The following is a 13,462-nucleotide window of genomic DNA, read 5'->3' on the forward strand; positions in this document are numbered from 1 at the left end:
GAAGGGCGGTACATTAGCATAGGTTCACCCACACAACACTTATCATAACAATGAAGATTATTTAGCCATATGTAGCGAAAGCACTAGACTAAAATCCCGTGTGTCCTCGAGAACGTTTGGTCATTATAAGTAAACAACCCGGCTTGTCCTTTGTGCTAAAAAGGATTGGGCCACTCGCTGCAATTGTTACTCTCGCACTTTACTTACTCGTACTTTATTCATCTGTTACATCAAAACCCCCTGAATATTTGTCTGTGAGCATTTACAGTGAATCCTTCATCAAAACTGCTTGTCAACACCTTCTGCTCCTCGTTGGGATCGACATTCTTACTTATCGAAAATACTACGATACACCCCCTATACTTGTGGGTCATCAGAGGGCTGGATCGGCGGCTTTGTAGCGCGGTTGTAGACGATGGCTTCAATCATCTTGGCATCGATTCGCACTCTCGGCACCGGAAGTGTGACAGCAACAGGCTCCGACATTGAAGGCTGGATCTGCGCCGTCGAAGCGATGTTGTAGGCGATGGCTTCAATGTTCGTGGCATCGATGACCACTGTCGGCACGGCCGTCGTCTTGGTGTCCTTCATCAGCAACGGATCTGAGGAGGGCAACGGAAGTGAGACATCAACAGGCTCCGACATTGAATGCTGGATCTGCGTCGTCGAAGCGATGTTGTAGGCGATGGCTTCAATGATCTTGCCATCGATGACCACTGTCGGCACGGCCGCCGTCTTGGTGTTCTTCATCATCAACATATCTGAGAAGAGAAATGAAAGTGAGACAGAGAGACATTTCAACTATTTCTGAGGGTTAGATCCTCACCGGCACTCTTAGATCCACGCCGTCGCACGGTTAGATCCGCGCCGCCACGACCGCCGGAGTAAGAGAGGAAATAGGAGAGAGGAAGATGCGACTGGAATATGCGACTGCCAGGGTATGTAGGTATGTGCTCTGCTCTTCTCTCCGTATGCGTCCATCGTGGTAGAGAGAGATATACAGGCCGTCCGATCATAAATAATCGAACGGTGCAAGCGTTCGTTGAGCTTTCAACAAACCAAGATCCGTGTGACATACATCTCAACCAATCAGAGATTAGCCAGTGAGTACAAGTGGGGAAAACTGAGTAGAACTAAGAGGGGGAAAAGTGTGACGCCCCAGAACCGGTACCATGAGGATCCCAGCGAATCCGCCGAAATCCGCACGATATCAATTCTAGGAGACGCACCACCAAGCGCCTCGTACATGCCGAAGCATGCACGCGATGCGAGTGGAATCATTCACGAGAGGTAACATTACAACAGGATTACAATAGAGCCCACAAGAAACAGATATATTACAACAACGACTCCAACGAGTCAAGATACAAATAGATACATACAAAGATCCAAATCATACAGAAGATCAAATACATCCGAGTACGGACAAGATACAAATTTGGACTAAGAGTCCTGAAGATAAACGATGGCGTCCATAACCCCGCCCAGGCCAAGCCGGAAGGGTAACCTTGCTAACGTCGCCTTCATCGTACCGGTCTTCATACCTGCCCGGTTATATCCCGTAGAAGCAGCAATAAGTACGGGTTCGTACTTAACAAGACTTCAAGACGTATAAGCATTCGTCAACCAGTCGTCCTTTGTACTTGAGGCACGCAGGGGACTTAGAGGACGCAAGAGGAACATCATAGGCTATATGGTGGGGTTAAGCTGCAGTGCGCAAGCACTAAAAACCTATAGAGACACTCTACAACATTCGTCTATCAGAGAAGGTGAGAGAGCGCATAAACTAACAGTTCTATACTCTGCAAACATAACACAGCCGATGCATTCCCCCCTCGCAAGGAGGTACTTACAAAGGCACTCACACGGTGGACAAGTTTTAACCATTTTTTTATTGAAGTTGTACTAACTTACTACGCAAGTTATTACTAATAAACAACAGGTGTAAGTTGTCTATGGTCGAGTCATACAGCTCCAAGTCGTCCATAACCGCGGACACGGCTTATCGATAAGATGTACACCCTGCAGGGGTTGCCCAAATGTACCCACACGCACGATCAACCCACTTGCGACAGGTGGATATAACGACTCGCACTCTCCTTCACGACAACAATGTCCAGGAAGCCACCTAACCAAGTTGAACCCGTATCGAAGTCCGGCCGTATCTCCGAAGCGGACTTAGCTATGTGCGCCAACGTGCTAGGTGGTTTAAACACACACTGGGGCGTTAAACCACTTCACAGAGGCTCCACGACCTATACGTGCATACCAGAAACAAGGGATACAAGGCACCCAGGGGCTTCCCAAAGTAAATAAGTAACAGGCTGGCATGCACGCAAATAATAAATGGTAAAACATTGCAAACTAGTTGTGGCCACTGGACAAAGCTGTAGATTCCGGCAGTGATCGAGGGGAGACCCAGAAACATACCCACGTGTGGTTAGAGCGCTCAGTCTCGGAACAGATAACAGGAACTCGGATCCTAAGCTTTAAAGAAACACAAGTGAGCCGCCATAAAACGAGCAACTGACCCACCGATGTCTCCGCTTAACAATTAAGGTAACCATGATACCCTCAACAGATATAACCATAAACCATGTGTCATGATTCCCAAACTGATAACCCGATAAGATAACGACAACGGTAACGAGATATAAACAGCACTAGCATGCACTACGACTCGCAAGGCAGACCCGATAACCAAACAACAGTTGTAGGAGGTTGGTGGAGGCAATATAGGCTGCTTGAGGTAACAAGTGGAAGCGACACGTGACAAGAGCGCAACTTAAGGATAGCATGAGGGAGAAGGCAAAAATAAAATAGGTGAGCGACTTCTGCAGGGGCAGAAGTATAGGGGAAATGCTTGCCTGTTAAAGCTTGCCGAGGAACATCCAGAGAACTTGTCGTATCTCACCACACCACTTCGTGGTCCTATCCGGGAAGAAGCAAATGCTGAAACAAACAACGCATGCAAGTCTTACAACTACGGATAAAGAAGATCCAGCATGTTCATGATGATATGCATGACATGGCATAGATGGTGCAATGCATCTTATCCAATTTAATCGGAGTCGGAACCCCGGACACACAAATTAGGTTGGAGTTGCATTTTCCATCGTCAAATTTAAGGGTGGATTAGCATGGTACAACATGGCAAGGGTGCGCTACTTCAAAGTTAAACGGAGTGGGGAATCCTTATCCGATAATTCCCAAATACTCCGCATATATGTGAGGTGAACATGCATAACTATCAACGCGCGACATGATGCAAGATGCAAACAAGCATATGGATGGCAGATTTATATTCTACATATAATTTTGACTCATAAACATACTACATTTGTTTAAAACAGATTTAAATGGCAAAAGATATGATAGTTTGAATTTTACGGGGATGGTTTAAAAAGTTGGCATATAATTCCATGTGCTCTGAGTTGAAATGGACTGCAGGTGTTTCTGAAAACTGCAACAGAGATAGAGCAAAATAAGTGGCGTGTGTCTTTCCTGAGATTTGATCTTGGGCTGCTGGAATTGGATCAAGAGCATGAACAGTAGGCTAGGAAACGTTTTTTGGAGAGTTACGGTAACAGACTGCAAACTCCAGTCAAGCTACAGGTAACTGATAGTGTCACTTTTTTTAACTGGATATTTAACAGATTCTAAAATCTGGAACATGAGATGGTAAAAGAAAGATGTGTGTGCCATTGAAATGTTAGATACACAAGCTAGCAGGCAAGCTGCTGGATCGTTTCATGTTATTTAATATAGTAGATATGCGTAGCTAGCTAGCTAAGCAACCAAGCTAGCAGGTGGATGGATACAGGACTGCAAGATGTGCTAGCTGAAAAAGGAAAAGAAGGAGGCGCTCATTCAAGTTGAACTTGTTATGGAGGGTGCTGATCTGGTGCATTTCATCAGGGAACGAAAAAGCAAGCACAGGGATAAATTCCAGACGATTGGATTTGATCCAGGGATCTGCTATCTGGAGAAAACAAGGCAACAAGTCACTGCCTTGTGGTGCTGTTTATTGAATAGCGACTTGCTGAAAAGGATCAGTAAGGCGAACAGGGCCGCGACTGTATTTGAAGCAGAACTGAAGCGTGTGTTTCCTCACGAAACTGACAACGGAACAAGTGACACACGCGCGCACGGACATCAACGGAGAAGACGATACGGTGGAAAACGAACAGGGGAGAAGCGAAACCAAGCCTGTACTCACCCTGGAGCTCGATGGTGAAGCGGTTTGGCTCGGGGACAAATGTGGATGTCGCACGAAGAAGACCTTCGCGCTGATCATGGTGGCGGCGCATGGCGAGGATGAAGGAGAAGTGGATGAAGCTCCTGGTGCGCCGGTCGAGGCTGAGGTAGGCGGAGACGAAGGCATGGCGAAGGCGGTCATGGCGGCGACCTCGGACAGCAACGGTCGTCAGCTCCGTCAGAAATAGGCAAGGGCGTGTGGTGATGGAAGAAGACGTGGAAGAGGGGGAATAGATGCGCTAGCTCACCAGGAAGTCGAGGAAGGTGTCCGTGGCGCCGGAAGATGGCCGGAGCGGCCGGAAACTTCGCCGGAGCGCGGCGGCCGGAGATAAAGACGGCGACCTTCACATCAATTGGAGCGGAACCAACTCGATTCTTTTGGGGAGGATGATGAGGGAGACGAGGCGCAGCTCATGGTGGCCTTGGTTCAGCGAAGGGTAGTTGGAGACGACGCGGCGACAGCGATGCTGTGGCGGAGGTGTTCTCTGAAACTCTTTCAGCAACTCTCGTCTCTCTCCTCTGCGTGGTCGAGGGAAAAGGAGGGGACGGCGGCACGAGGATGGAGAGGGGCTAGGGTTTGATGGCTGCATCGTTGGGGGATAAACAGGAGGGGAGAGGGGAGCAGGTGGAGGTCACGCCTCACGCGTGCTGGAACGAGGAGGAAGACAACATAGATAGCATATATATTCTGTGAGGCAAAACGTAGGATGGACAATGTTTTCCTTGATGGGTTGCTGGATGGACGTGGAGATAAGGCAAAAGGAGATGGTCTTTTTCCATCTTCCCTGGAATTGTAAGATCCTCATACGAATAAGAAGAGCGAGGGTTCAGGAAGATATTAAAAATAGATTTTTAAACATTTGTAAATTTTAATTTGGTTTAAATTTATTTGCAATAATTTCAAAGATAATTTTAATTGGTGTTATTTAAACATAGGAAGAAGGGTGGAAGGTTTTATATAGAACCATATGAAGAGGGAAGAACAAAATAATTATTTGAAAATAATTTTATTTTGTTAAAATCATGTGGATGATATGATGCATGATGCATGATGATGCACAAAGGAAACAGAACAAACAAATCTAATATGGGGATTTTCCCGGGTCGCTACAATCGACACCACTAACAAGGAATCTCGCCCCGAGATTCCACGTCCAGGTACGGGGGAGAGAGGTGAACTATCGAATCTTCTGGCGACATGTCGATATCCTCGACACCACTAACAAAAACTGTTGCTCCATGTAGAACGGTCGACACCACCAACAAGAAGTCGTAGTTCCGATGTTGATGATGCGCTTCCGTCGGGATCCTCCGAAGATCGGACCTAATAGGATAAAGGTAAAGATCGTCTAACCCACGTCGGAACCAAAGACTCGAGAAAAACTCAGATAAGAGAGAAGACTCAAAACTCGTAAAGGTAAGATGAGAAAGAATTGGGGTAAGAAGAAAAATTCAGAACTAATCAGATGTATCCAACGAATTTCGAAGATAGGTTTTGACACTAGACACAACAACGTCCGTTGGCAAGGTTATCCTAAAGGCTGGACTAGTGGGGTATCGTCAACCTGATGGCTCTGATACCAACTTGTGACGCCCCAGAACCGGTACCATAAGGATCCCAGCGAATCCGCCAAAATCCGCACGATATCAATTCTAGGAGACGCACCACCAAGCGCCTCGTACATGCCGAAGCATGCACGCGATGCGAGTGGAATCATTCACGAGAGGTAACATTACAACAGGATTACAATAGAGCCCACAAGAAACAGATATATTACAACAACGACTCCAACGAGTCAAGATACAAATAGATACATACAAAGATCCAAATCATACAGAAGATCAAATACATCCGAGTACGGACAAGATACAAATTTGGACTAAGAGTCCTGAAGATAAACGATGGCGTCCATAACCCCGCCCAGGCCAAGCCGGAAGGGTAACCTTGCTAAAGTCGCCTTCATCGTACCGGTCTTCATACCTGCCCGGTTATATCCCGTAGAAGCAGCAATAAGTACGGGTTCGTACTTAACAAGACTTCAAGACGTACAAGCATTCGTCAACCAGTCGTCCTTTGTACTTGAGGCACGCAGGGGACTTAGAGAACGCAAGAGGAACGTCATAGGCTATATGGTGGGGTTAAGCGGCAGTGCGCAAGCACTAAAAACCTATAGAGACACTCTACAACATTCGTCTATCAGAGAAGGTGAGAGAGCGCATAAACTAACAGTTCTATACTCTGCAAACATAACACAGCCGATGCATTCCCCCCTCGCAAGGAGGTACTTACAAAGGCACTCACACGGTGGACAAGTTTTAACCATTTTTTTATTGAAGTTGTACTAACTTACTACGCAAGTTATTACTAATAAACAACAGGTGTAAGTTGTCTATGGTCGAGTCATACAGCTCCAAGTCGTCCATAACCGCGGACACGGCTTATCGATAAGATGTACACCCTGCAGGGGTTGCCCAAATGTACCCACACGCACGATCAACCCACTTGCGACAGGTGGATATAACGACTCGCACTCTCCTTCACGACAACAATGTCCAGGAAGCCACCTAGCCAAGTTGAACCCGTATCGAAGTCCGGCCGTATCTCCGAAGCGGACTTAGCTATGTGCGCCAGCGTGCTAGGTGGTTTAAACACACACTGGGGCGTTAAACCACTTCACAGAGGCTCCACGACCTATACGTGCATACCAGAAACAAGGGATACAAGGCACCCAGGGGCTTCCCAAAGTAAATAAGTAACAGGCTGGCATGCACGCAAATAATAAATGGTAAAACATTGCAAACTAGTTGTGGCCACTGGACAAAGCTGTAGATTCCGGCAGTGGTCGAGGGGAGACCCAGAAACATACCCACGTGTGGTTAGAGCGCTCAGTCTCGGAACAGATAACAGGAACTCGGATCCTAAGCTTTAAAGAAACACAAGTGAGCCGCCGTAAAACGAGCAACTGACCCACCGATGTCTCCGCTTAACAATTAAGGTAACCATGATACCCTCAACAGATATAACCATAAACCATGTGTCATGATTCCCAAACTGATAACCCGATAAGATAACGACAACGGTAACGAGATATAAACAGCACTAGCATGCACTACGACTCGCAAGGCAGACCCGATAACCAAACAACAGTTGTAGGAGGTTGGTGGAGGCAATATATGCTGCTTGAGGTAACAAGTGGAAGGGACACGTGACAAGAGCGCAACTTAAGGATAGCATGAGGGAGAAGGCAAAAATAAAATAGGTGAGCGACTTCTGCAGGGGCAGAAGTATAGGGGAAATGCTTGCCTGTTAAAGCTTGCCGAGGAACATCCGGAGAACTTGTCGTATCTCACCACACCACTTCGTGGTCCTATCCGGGAAGAAGCAAATGCTGAAACAAACAACGCATGCAAGTCTTACAACTACGGATAAAGAAGATCCAGCATGTTCATGATGATATGCATGACATGGCATAGATGGTGCAATGCATCTTATCCAATTTAATCGGAGTCGGAACCCCGGACACACAAATTAGGTTGGAGTTGCATTTTCCATCGTCAAATTTAAGGGTGGATTAGCATGGTACAACATGGCAAGGGTGCGCTACTTCAAAGTTAAACGGAGCGGGGAATCCTTATCCGATAATTCCCAAATACTCCGCATATATGTGAGGTGAACATGCATAACTATCAACGCGCGACATGATGCAAGATGCAAACAAGCATATGGATGGCAGATTTATATTCTACATATAATTTTGACTCATAAACATACTACATTTGTTTAAAACAGATTTAAATGGCAAAAGATATGATAGTTTGAATTTTACGGGGATGGTTTAAAAAGTTGGCATATAATTCCATGTGCTCTGAGTTGAAATGGACTGCAGGTGTTTCTGAAAACTGCAACAGAGATAGAGCAAAATAAGTGGCGTGTGTCTTTCCTGAGATTTGATCTTGGGCTGCTGGAATTGGATCAAGAGCATGAACAGTAGGCTAGGAAACGTTTTTTGGAGAGTTACGGTAACAGACTGCAAACTCCAGTCAAGCTACAGGTAACTGATAGTGTCACTTTTTTTAACTGGATATTTAACAGATTCTAAAATCTGGAACATGAGATGGTAAAAGAAAGATGTGTGTGCCATTGAAATGTTAGATACACAAGCTAGCAGGCAAGCTGCTGGATCGTTTCATGTTATTTAATATAGTAGATATGCGTAGCTAGCTAGCTAAGCAACCAAGCTAGCAGGTGGATGGATACATGACTGCAAGATGTGCTAGCTGAAAAAGGAAAAGAAGGAGGCGCTCATTCAAGTTGAACTTGTTATGGAGGGTGCTGATCTGGTGCATTTCATCAGGGAACGAAAAAGCAAGCACAGGGATAAATTCCAGACGATTGGATTTGATCCAGGGATCTGCTATCTGGAGAAAACAAGGCAACAAGTCACTGCCTTGTGGTGCTGTTTATTGAATAGCGACTTGCTGAAAAGGATCAGTAAGGCGAACAGGGCCGCGACTGTATTTGAAGCAGAACTGAAGCGTGTGTTTCCTCACGAAACTGACGACGGAACAAGTGACACACGCGCGCACGGACATCAACGGAGAAGACGATACGGTGGAAAACGAACAGGGGAGAAGCGAAACCAAGCCTGTACTCACCCTGGAGCTCGATGGTGAAGCGGTTTGGCTCGGGGACGAATGTGGATGTCGCACGAAGAAGACCTTCGCGCTGATCATGGTGGCGGCGCATGGCGAGGATGAAGGAGAAGTGGATGAAGCTCCTGGTGCGCCAGTCGAGGCTGAGGTAGGCGGAGACGAAGGCATGGCGAAGGCGGCCATGGCGGCGACCTCGGACAGCAACGGTCGTCAGCTCCGTCAGAAATAGGCAAGGGCGTGTGGTGATGGAAGAAGACGTGGAAGAGGGGGAATAGATGCGCTAGCTCACCAGGAAGTCGAGGAAGGTGTCCGTGGCGCCGGAAGATGGCCGGAGCGGCCGGAAACTTCGCCGGAGCGCGGCGGCCGGAGATAAAGACGGCGACCTTCACATCAATTGGAGCGGAACCAACTCGATTCTTTTGGGGAGGATGACGAGGGAGACGAGGCGCAGCTCATGGTGGCCTTGGTTCAGCGAAGGGTAGTTGGAGACGACGCGGCGACGGCGATGCTGTGGCGGAGGTGTTCTCTGAAACTCTTTCAGCAACTCTCGTCTCTCTCCTCTGCGTGGTCGAGGGAAAAGGAGGGGACGGCGGCACGAGGATGGAGAGGGGCTAGGGTTTGATGGCTGCATCGTTGGGGGATAAACAGGAGGGGAGAGGGGAGCAGGTGGAGGTCACGCCTCACGCGTGCTGGAACGAGGAGGAAGACAACATAGATAGCATATGTATTCTGTGAGGCAAAACGTAGGATGGACAATGTTTTCCTTGATGGGTTGCTGGATGGACGTGGAGATAAGGCAAAAGGAGATGGTCTTTTTCCATCTTCCCTGGAATTGTAAGATCCTCATACGAATAAGAAGAGCGAGGGTTCAGGAAGATATTAAAAATAGGTTTTTAAACATTTGTAAATTTTAATTTGGTTTAAATTTATTTGCAATAATTTCAAAGATAATTTTAATTGGTGTTATTTAAACATAGGAAGAAGGGTGGAAGGTTTTATATAGAACCATATGAAGAGGGAAGAACAAAATAATTATTTGAAAATAATTTTATTTTGTTAAAATCATGTGGATGATATGATGCATGATGCATGATGATGCACAAAGGAAACAGAACAAACAAATCTAATATGGGGATTTTCCCGGGTCGCTACAAAAAGTGAGGAAATATTTATCGGAAGGGCAAAACTGAGTAGGACTGAGTAAAACAAGTGGGCCCGGAGGGGGAAAACTGAGTAAAACTAAGTAAAACAGGGGCACCCAAATAATAAAGGGACTAAGGAAAATTGAAGCTTTTGGCATAAAAATTGTAAAATTGTGTTATTTGAACAATATATTACATTTTGGCCGACGTGATATTGTTTGCAATTCAAAGATACACAAGTGTGACGAATTTGGACTCATTTGGACAAAGTTTGTAAGCATAGTGGGTATTTGGGAGGTGTATTGAGCAGAAAGCCCTGCATCTTCATAGCTAGTAGCTCATGGACTAGGAAGTGGTTTTGAAGCTTTTGGCATACAAACTTCATATCTCTATATTTCCTTTTCCATTATTATTTCTCTAGGTTGTAGGTAACATAACAAGGCTCCATGGGAAGGTTCCACCATGTTTTGAATTATTTTGAATTAAACCCTAAACCCTAAAACCCTAAAACCCTAAAACCCTAAACCCTAGAGAAAATGATAAATGTGGCTTAAATGTGGCTTAACACATACATTCAAGGGATCCCTACATTCAAATTATTCAAGACAAAGGGATCCTAAACCCTAAACCCTAAAACCCTAAACCCTAGAGAAAATGATAAATGTGGCTTAAATGTGGCTTAACACATACATTCAAGGGATCCCTACATTCAAATTATTCAATACAAAGGGATCCCCAATACAAAAGGGAACCCCAATACAAATTGTTCATACAAATTCAAATTGTTCAATACAAAGGGATCCCCAATACAAATTGTTCATACAAATTCAAATTGTTCATACAAATTCAAATTAGTTGTTCAGAATAAAATCTTTCTCTTGCTCCTGGTGTGATTCGCTGGGGCCACCACCTTACTCCGGGTAACCCTACCAGGGATATTACCGGTGTGTACTTCCTTTTGCCATCTTTCTTGTTCTTCTTCTTCTGCGAAGCTTGTGCTTTTTCTTCTGCCATCTGCTCTTCAAAGTTAGCACTCATCTGGGCCATATTAAATCCAATGCAATCTCGATCATACTGTTCCCGCTGCTTTCGATCCATCGGTTCAAGCAGCTCTGGATCCATCTGTTCCCTCTGCTCTCGATTCATCGGTTCAAGCAGCTCTCGATCCATCGATTCAATCTCCTCATGTTCAATTGCTGCTTCAATCTCCTCATGTTCAATTGCTGCTTCAATCTCCTCATGTTGAATTGCTGCTTCAATCTCCTCATGTTGAATTGCTGCTTCAATCTCCTCATGTTGAATTGCTGCTTCATTCTCCTCTGCATTTGCTGCTCCCGCCTGATCTGATACGTCTCCGACGTATCGATAATTTCTTATGTTCCATGCCACATTATTGATGATATCTACATGTTTTATGCATACTTTATGTCATATTTATGCATTTTCTGGCACTAACCTATTAACGAGATGCCGAAGAGCTAGTTGCTGTTTTCTGCTGTTTTTGGTTTCAGAAATCCTACAAAGGAAATATTCTCGGAATTGGACGAAATCAACGCCCAGGGTCCTATTTTTCCACGAAGCTTCCAGAAGACCGAAGAGGAAACGAAGTGGGGCCACGAGGCGACGACACGCTAGGGCGGCGCGGCCCAGGTGCTGGCCGCGCGGCCCTGTTGTGTCGCCACCTCGTGACGCCCCCTGACCTACCCTTCCGCCTACTTAAAGCCTCCGTCGTGAAACCCCCAGTACCGAGAGCCACGATACGGAAAACCTTACTGAGGCGCCGCCGCCGCCAATCCCATCTCGGGGGATTCAAGAGATCGCCTCCGGCACCCTGCCGGAGAGGGGAATCATCTCCCGGAGGACTCTTCACCGCCATGGTCGCCTCCGGAGTGATGAGTGAGTAGTTCACCCCTGGACTATGGGTCCATAGCAGTAGCTAGATGGTCGTCTTCTCCTTATGTGCTTCATTGTTGGATCTTGTGAGCTGCCTAACATGATCAAGATCATCTATCTGTAATGCTATATGTTGTGTTTATCGGGATCCGATGGATAGAGAATACTATGTTATGTTAATTATCAATCTATTACCTATGTGTTGTTTATGATCTTGCATGCTCTCAGTTATTAGTAGAGGCTATGGCCAAGTTTTTGCTCTTAACTCCAAGAGGGAGTATTTATGCTCGATAGTGGGTTCATGCCTCCATTAAATCTGGGACAAGGATGTAAAGTTCTAAGGTTGTGGATGTGCTGTTGCCACTAGGGATAAAACATTGATGCTATGTCCGAGGATGTAGTTATTGATTACATTACGCACCATACTTAATGCAATTGTCTGTTGTTTGCAACTTAATACTGGAAGGGGTTCGGATGATAACCTGAAGGTGGACTTTTTAGGCATAGATGCATGCTGGATAGCGGTCTATGTACTTTGTCGTAATGCCCAATTAAATCTCACAATACTTATCATATCATGTATGTGCATTGTCATGCCCTCTCTATTTGTCAATTGCCCGACTGTAATTTGTTCACCCAACATGCTATTTATCTTATGGGAGAGACACCTCTAGTGAACTGTGGACCCCGGTCCTATTCTTTACATCGAATACAATCTGCTGCAATACTTGTTCTACTATTTTCTGCAAACAATTATCATCCACACTATACATCTAATCCTTTGTTACAGCAAGCCGGTGAGATTGACAACCTCACTGTTTTGTTGGGGCAAAGTACTTTGGTTGTGTTGTGCAGGTTCCACGTTGGCGCCGGATTCCCTGGTGTTGCGCCGCACTACATCCCGCCACCAACAACCTTCAACGTGCTTCTTGGCTCCTCCTGGTTCGATAAACCTTGGTTTCTTTCTGAGGGAAAACTTGCTACTGTGTGCATCATACCTTCCTCTTGGGGTTCCCAACGAACGTGTGTGTTACACGCCATCAAGCTCTTTTTCTGGCGCCGTTGCCGAGGACCTGAAGAAAAGTTACACCACAAAGATTTCTATCTCCCACGTCAACTGCACGCCAGCAGCTCTTTTTCTGGCGCCGTTGCCGGGGAGATCAAGACACGCTGCAAGGGGAGTCTCCACAATCCAATCTCTTTACTTTGTTTTTGTCTTGCTTTACTTTATTTACTACTTTGTTTGCTGCATTATATCAAAACACAAAAAAATTAGTTGTTATCTTTACTTTATTTAATTGTCTTGTTCTCTATATCAAAAACACAAAAAAATTAGTTACTTGCATTTACTTTATCTAGTTTGCTTTATTTACTACTGTTAAAATGAATACCCCTGAAAATACTAAGTTGTGTGACTTCACAAACACAAATAATAATGATTTCCTATGCACACCTATTGCTCCACCTGCTACTACAGCAGAATTCTTTGAAATTAAACCTGCTTTACTGAATCTTGT

The 13,462-nt window shown here is 45.5% G+C and overlaps 2 long non-coding RNA genes across 3 annotated transcripts; both read right to left on the reverse strand.

Annotated features, from left to right (window-relative positions):
• Positions 1-1,307: 1,307 nt before the first annotated feature.
• LOC127333568 (uncharacterized) lies at positions 1,308-4,661 on the reverse strand. The gene is made up of 4 exons (XR_011751863.1): positions 4,506-4,661; positions 4,220-4,408; positions 2,868-2,952; positions 1,308-1,544 (listed from the first exon to the last, which is right to left on the reverse strand). It is a non-coding gene; the product is annotated as an uncharacterized lncRNA (long non-coding RNA).
• A 1,340-nt stretch (positions 4,662-6,001) lies between these two features.
• LOC139836047 (uncharacterized) lies at positions 6,002-9,646 on the reverse strand. Of its 2 annotated transcripts, XR_011751865.1 has the most exons (4): positions 9,200-9,646; positions 8,914-9,102; positions 7,562-7,646; positions 6,002-6,238 (listed from the first exon to the last, which is right to left on the reverse strand). It is a non-coding gene; the product is annotated as an uncharacterized lncRNA (long non-coding RNA). The 2 variants fall into 2 exon arrangements; XR_011751864.1 differs by lacking the exon at positions 8,914-9,102 and having other exon boundaries at positions 9,200-9,640.
• Between the last annotated feature and the right edge of the window lie 3,816 nt (positions 9,647-13,462).

Source organism: Lolium perenne, chromosome 2, assembly GCF_019359855.2.
Source record: "Lolium perenne isolate Kyuss_39 chromosome 2, Kyuss_2.0, whole genome shotgun sequence".
NCBI classification, from domain to species: domain Eukaryota; kingdom Viridiplantae; phylum Streptophyta; class Magnoliopsida; order Poales; family Poaceae; genus Lolium; species Lolium perenne.